This window comes from Amphiura filiformis, chromosome 9 (genome assembly GCF_039555335.1).
Source record: "Amphiura filiformis chromosome 9, Afil_fr2py, whole genome shotgun sequence".
In the NCBI taxonomy this organism is placed as follows: Eukaryota; Metazoa; Echinodermata; class Ophiuroidea; order Amphilepidida; family Amphiuridae; genus Amphiura; species Amphiura filiformis.
The window spans coordinates 15,076,039-15,082,913 of NC_092636.1; the positions used below are offsets into that span (position 1 = coordinate 15,076,039).

Below are 6,875 nucleotides of genomic sequence, written 5' to 3' on the forward strand. Positions count from 1 at the left end.
GTTTCTGCTACAGTGACCTTCCCCTTAATGTGAAAGCTTTGCATATTAGACATAGGATATAATTTATAAATGATGCTTAATAGAGGTTTAATTAATGGTAATTCACAACAGACTTGTGAAAATCATTATCATGATAAGACAAGATTGGAATAATCTCTCATAAGTCATTAGCAGCAAGGGTGAAGCGAGGTCCCTGCCCCTCATGTGGGCACTGAAGTTTCAGAGTGTACACATGCACAGCCAGAAAAATGTGAAGGGTCTTTTTTCAGAGAATGTACATGAATTGAGCGGATCCCAAAAACGCTGTTTTTGAAAATTGACCCCCCTGTCTTGAAATATGACATTTTGAAAAGCACACCTCATTTTTAATCCAGTCTGCAAGTCAAACATAATGTGCATTGAAACATTCATGCCTGTAAGCGCTACTAGGCTACATTATTCAACATAGAAAATTTGGTGTAACATGTCTTCAATTTATTCTATTTCCGGTAATGTTTATGTTGACGTAAAATCGATAATATGTTACATAAAATGTCTGGTGGAAATATATTATTGATTTTATGTCATCAAACATTCGTTAGAACTTAAAACATTACTGGAAATAGAATAGGAATAGATTAAATAACGAAGACATGTTACATCGAATATTCTACATCCACTAAAAAGTATGTCTAGTTTTATAATATCACTGCATATCCAGTGCTTCATACTTTTTTATACTTTAGGTACAGCATATTCACTGTAAAAGTGACGTAAGGCTACCATAGCAATATAGATGAACACAATTTTTGACTTTATATATGTAGTGTTTCGGCCTTCACTACAATGGCGGTACCTACGCATTGAATCATAATTATCATGCTGACCACTCGCACCTGTAAGATTTAGTATCTTTGAAAAGAACGGTATTGTATTCAATCTATCATTGCAGACATACACAGGTGATGAACGCAACCTGCTTGTAGTGCAGGGCGATATAGTCAAAAATTGTATTCATCTATTGCTATGGTAGTTAATCCGATTATGATGTCACTTCTACCGCGAATTGGCTGCTGTATTGTTATCATAAAAGGCTGATATTTCAAAAATGAAATGGTCAATTTCAAAATTCCAAAAGTGTATGAAAGTTGTCTTATTATAGGAATGCATAAACTAGTCAATCTTGTTTGGTTTAAGAACTAGAAAACTAAAAAAATACAATTTTGGACAGTTCAGTTCTATCAGAGTTGGTATCAGGTATCATTGGAACCTGTAAGATTTCATGAATTAATGGAGTAAAATTCTAAATTCAGAATAATATAAAATGATAATTGAATTTTCAATTAGAAATGCAAAAAATGAAATTGCACATTATATCATAGACCATTAAACGCAGATGGTATGCGGTTACATTCTGCGACACTTCAACATAAAGTGGTAATAATTATAATTGATTCAATTGATGTGTAATAGAATTTCCTATTTAGCTTGCATCGTGAGCAGACAAATATGTAGCACTTGTCAAGAGACAGTGTCAGGGCATGGGGGATGACATTGTGGGACACCCCCCCCCCCCTCGGAACTCTTGCCTCACCAGCAGCTTCCCACCAAAAAAAAATCATGAAAATTGCCACCTTTTGCAGCAATTTTGCTGCTTTCCCCCCTGAAATTCACTCTGCCCCCCAATGCCCTCCGAACAAAAATTCCTGGTGCCGCCAGAATGAATCATTCAAATTGCATCTGCATTTACATTTTAATTCTACATACAAACTACATTTAACTAAAATGCCACCAAATAAGGTGTTGTGGTTCTTAAGATACCAGCTGGCCCGTAACTAGGATTTATTTGGGGGCTGATTTTGAAAAAGTGGATTTTTTTTTTCAAAATTTTGACTTTTTTGGACTATGGGGCAGATTTTGAAAAAGAGGACTTTTTTTTCTTCAAAATTTGGACCTTTTTTACCTAAAAGGCATGAAAAACCACTATTTTTTCGCTCATTACGCTCACAAATGGTTACAGGCCTGCATACCAGCATATTTATATTGAGAGACAAACAAACAAGCCACAAGAAATTGAACATGTATTTACCCAGTATAGCAACAAATTACTTGGCTTCCTCATTCACATCACATATATGCATTACCATAATTAAAGTTCTTCCTAATTTGATTATACACATACTTAATTAGGTCTATCGGAAATGCCAGAAGTATGTTTACTTCAAATTATATCATGACCGCTTAAACTGTTTTAATACTTCCGTGGTCAGTTTTAACGATCAATATTTGTTACCGATGATGAATTAATAATTGGATAATATTATGTTGTAAATGGATACTGTAAAAGGAAGGACTTAAATTTGTTAGTACATTTTGTCGCAAATCGTCGATGTCCACCATTTTTATGGAAAATTAATTTCACAGGTTCCAGAAGTTTGTCATCTTCCATGACATTTTCCTGAAATTTAGTGACAGCAATCAATCAATTGATCAATTAATCAACCAAATAAACAATCTGTATCATTTTGAGTTTACCATCGGCTGCCACTTTTTTTATCCAAGTCAACATTTCCCAACCTGATAAACAAAGTATTATTCAGCCTATTACCATCGATAATAACTAAACATCAATGTTAACTTTTAATCCTCTTATCAACGACAAGCATCTTCACAGCGGCTTACCTTCCACGATCCGAATATTCATCAACAAGTCAGCAGCTCAGACATTATCAACAGAGAACAAGCAGAGGACAAGGGACAGTCTTCAGTGAACGGCTCTTTTCAGAGCTACCAAACCTTTGACATTAGCAGATAGACGAGGTCTGCTTGTTTTCTGTTGACAAGGGACAGTCTTCAGTGAACGGCTCATCAGTAGGCAAGGGGCCTATACTTTGTCCTGAAGAGGTCTGAGCTACTGCAGACGAAAGCTGGGGGGGTAAATGCCCCCAGTCAGAACTCTTGCCCCCAGTAAAAACCTATCTCACAATTTACGCATAAACAAGTTAAGAATTTACATCCACATTCTTACCTTACATAGAGCCGATTAATCTGCTTGTAAGTTGCACCTCATTTGCATAATCAACTTTCCAATAATGATCCATTCTACATGTAGTTGATCTACTCTGTTCTTGATTTGCTTGCTAGCATAACCATGATAACCGGCATGCTAGGAATGTTAGTTAACATTGGTCGTGTGATTAGCCAGTGTGTCTATCAATCAACCATAAAACCTGCATCTATTGATCATGGTAAGCTGCATCTGTTGGAAACAAAAGTTTGATGAAAAATTGTTTAAAAAACACACAACTATAAACCACACTAACAAATCCCTAACTCTCTTTCTGCTTTTTGGCGAAAAAAAAAAAAAAGATGAAGAAAAAGTGGTTTTCTTGGGTTTGGTTTCGAAATCCCCATAGCAACCGGTCGGTGATCGTGTGCTTGGCCCGCATGTGGTCTAAGGTTCAAATTTCAGGGTACCAAGTTACTTCTTTGTTCATCTTCTCTCCTTTTTGTTTCTTCTGTAACTTCCGATAGCAAAAAGCAGTGTTCAGTGTTCGGGTGAATGGTACCAGCAACCAGTTCTGCTAAATCCCCTAAATATCAACTGTTACAACTTGGCAGTATTTCCAATATTCTTTTAGCAAATATGTCTCGATTCACTGTTTTGTGCATACAACAAAATTACAGTCAAATAAAAATTCTTTACAAATTTTTTTAAAACAATTGTAATATTTAGCATAGTAAATAAAGAAAGATTATGAAATTCAAGGCATATATATTACAGTGCGAGAGGTGTAAAATGGTACTGCATGGGATGCATGAGGGTTGGTTTCAAATAAAAGGAATAAACTCAGGTTAATAGGTTGTTAGGCAATCATGGGTATATCGTGTTGGGGGCTGATGGAGTAGAATTTATCAATTTAGGATATAGCTTTGCATATTTAATTCATGGATTGTTTTCCAAACAGGAGTATTTTATTTCTTATGAGTGACTGCATTGGTAAAGAGGACAAGAATAAAGAGTCTGAATGAGTGTTGACATTTTATCAATAATAACATATAAGATATGGATATAAAGATTTAGAAAACAGTATTTTTACTTCGAAAACGGCAATGAAAGTGAAGTTTTAAAGTTAGCATCAACAATGACCTGGTTAATTTCCTATTGTTTATTTTAACTCTCTCCACGCTGATGTCGACTGCAGACGACAAGTTTTTTAAAATTTCAGAATTCAAAAATTTTCAGAATTGTAAATTTTCATGAGCATATTTGGAATCAGCATGAAAAAATGCATTAAATGAGTACAAACAAGTCCAGTATTGGTTCAGTGGTTCTTAAGATAGCTCTTGATAGTTTGAGAAAAAATCTCAAAACTTGGACTTTTTATGTTGAAGCATATGGCTAGTATGCATAGCATTAATTACATAATTTGTCATTTATTGCACTAAACATTTTTGGTTTTCTTTCGTCTGTTTTTTTTATACTTATTTTGCTCTAGACAATTCAATTTACTGTATCAAAAATGACATAACATCTCATGTCAATCTTTCATACTGTCATTTTCCATTTTTAAAGATGGGGTCACAGGTCAAATCAAGAGGAAACATTAAATTGTCTATTTTCTGTCATTTCAGAAGAATGAAAGAAAAGCTTTGCACTGCAGTCCAGACTTTCATAGCTGTCAAGAAAGGCTTCGTCCACAATCACTCAACAAATTCATCAATTCCATCCACTATGTAAATAGAGTATCTAGAAATACCAAAAGAAAATAAGATGGATATTTCACTCTGCTGATGGATTGGGCTATTCCATTTAAAATACACACTCCCCCTGTGGAAGATTCTGGAAATATCTTCCACAGGGGAAGTATGTTTTTCAAATGTAATTAGTCAGGGTTAATCATTTTGAAACCCATACTCCCCCTGTATATGGCTTTACCAATATCTTCAACAACTGGAGTGAGTATTTCAAATGGAAGTTACCCAACTGACTATTCTATTTGAAACTCATACTCCCTCTGTGGAAGATATTTCCAAAATCTTCCACAAGGGGAGTGTGGATTTTAAATGGAATAGCCCATTGTAACATCATGTCATTTTATCCATCACTACACACTTATGCATTAAAGACAAGACAGACAGGCAGACACTAAGACATTGACAGACAAGGACAGTTCATGGTTGTTTGATGTGATCATTTATTAATGTTTCTAACAAAACATTACATAATTTTCAATTCTAATCCATTACAATACCAACAGCTATCACTCTAACTTACACTTATATATTTTAGCTAATTTTAACTTAGCCTTTAATTCTTTTCTTCATCAATTTTTTTATTATTATCTTTTTCTGCCTTTTTGCTTTTTTTACCTTTGGTAATTTTATTTTAACTGTATATTTGTGTATGTGTACAAATTGAGGGCACTATTTACCTATATTTTAAATTTAATTTAGCCCAATAATATGAGTTATTCCTTTCATTTCATGATAAAAAGTAGTTTAAAAATTTCCTTCTATATGTTACTCATTTTAAGATGTTTTAATACCATTATACAAGTGTCTACCCCTTGTAAACATGCAAACAAGATTTAAGATAAATAGCGCCACCAGTGTTCAACTTTGCTTAAAAATTAATACAGTTCTACATGCTTTCAAACAACAGTGAGTTACACAGACAAACATGCAATCGCTATGATTAACCATGGAAGAAAGAGATAAGAAGGAACCACAACGAACGCATTCACTTTGTCCACTCCCTTTACCGACATTTAGTTGACATTGTTATTCATGAGGATTTACTTTGATCAAGACCCAACGTTAAATAGGTGATTGGTATTGTATTCCATGTATTTGCATGTCTTCTGGAGCGTGTGTGAAGGATGATTTGAACTAATGACCTTCCGTGCAAGCACCCTATAGGATTTTTTTTCTGGTGACGTGATCATCGGTCATTGATGGCCTACATCTTTTTCTTCCATTTTGCCCAATTTTTCCGAACTTTGATGATTTTTTTCTCAGAGTTGGCAGTCTTTGGCACTGAAACGAAGTTAGCTAGTTACGATTATACACATATAAACTATTAAATTAAACAGGTTTTATGTAAAATCGGACTCAACCGAACATTGTGCATTATTTAAGAACATTTTACATCTATTTTTCATCGAAAAAGTCACCAAAATCTTACGTTATTTGCTAAAGATGAAACTCAGCAAAAAAAAAAACGGCCGATTTTGATTACCTTTTCGATGTTTTATAGGCCATTTTCTACACAACACGATCAAGAAAACAGTTTGACTGTAGATCCCAAAACAAAGCTACTATACATGTTCAGAGCATCAGTGAAATTCCATAATCTTACTTCTGGGTAGCGTTTGTTTGTTCGTGGATGGGTTTGTTATAAATTTGTTCCAGTAATGATTTCGCCAAGCATCGATCGCGGTAAATGGATTATACATGAAAGGAAGTACCATTGATAGCTTTTCTTTTCATGCGTCAATAGATAAGCGGATTAAAACTTGGCCGATCGAAGTCGTTGTGGTTCCTTCTCATCTCTTTCTTCCATGGATTAACACTGAAGTACTTTTACCCTGCACTCATCAATGTCACAGACCCGGGATCACAGACACATCTAAATTATATAGCACTTTTTAAAATGTGTTGGGGTGTGAAAATATGCACAATTCTTATGAATCATTGATATGGACCATGGGAATCATACAGCATATATTTCATATTCAGGAAGTATCATTGAGATTATTTGGATAAAAGTTCATTTGAAGCTCAGTGTGTCAAGTGATATCAGGTAGCGGAATTGTCTATTCACCTCTGTGCTATCATTGCTTAAGGTTTAACAACTATTTTAAACTGTTGCGATTTGGTAGTTCACAGCATCT

General features: G+C 34.6%; 1 protein-coding gene across 1 annotated transcript in view; it reads right to left on the minus strand.

Moving 5' to 3' along the window:
* The window catches only part of LOC140159989 (uncharacterized), a 102,257-nt gene extending 99,037 nt beyond the window's left edge, over positions 1–3,220 (minus strand). The window contains 1 exon segment of the mRNA XM_072183256.1: positions 3,008–3,220. The gene's annotated coding sequence lies outside the window, so the exon portion shown is untranslated.
* Between the last annotated feature and the right edge of the window lie 3,655 nt (positions 3,221–6,875).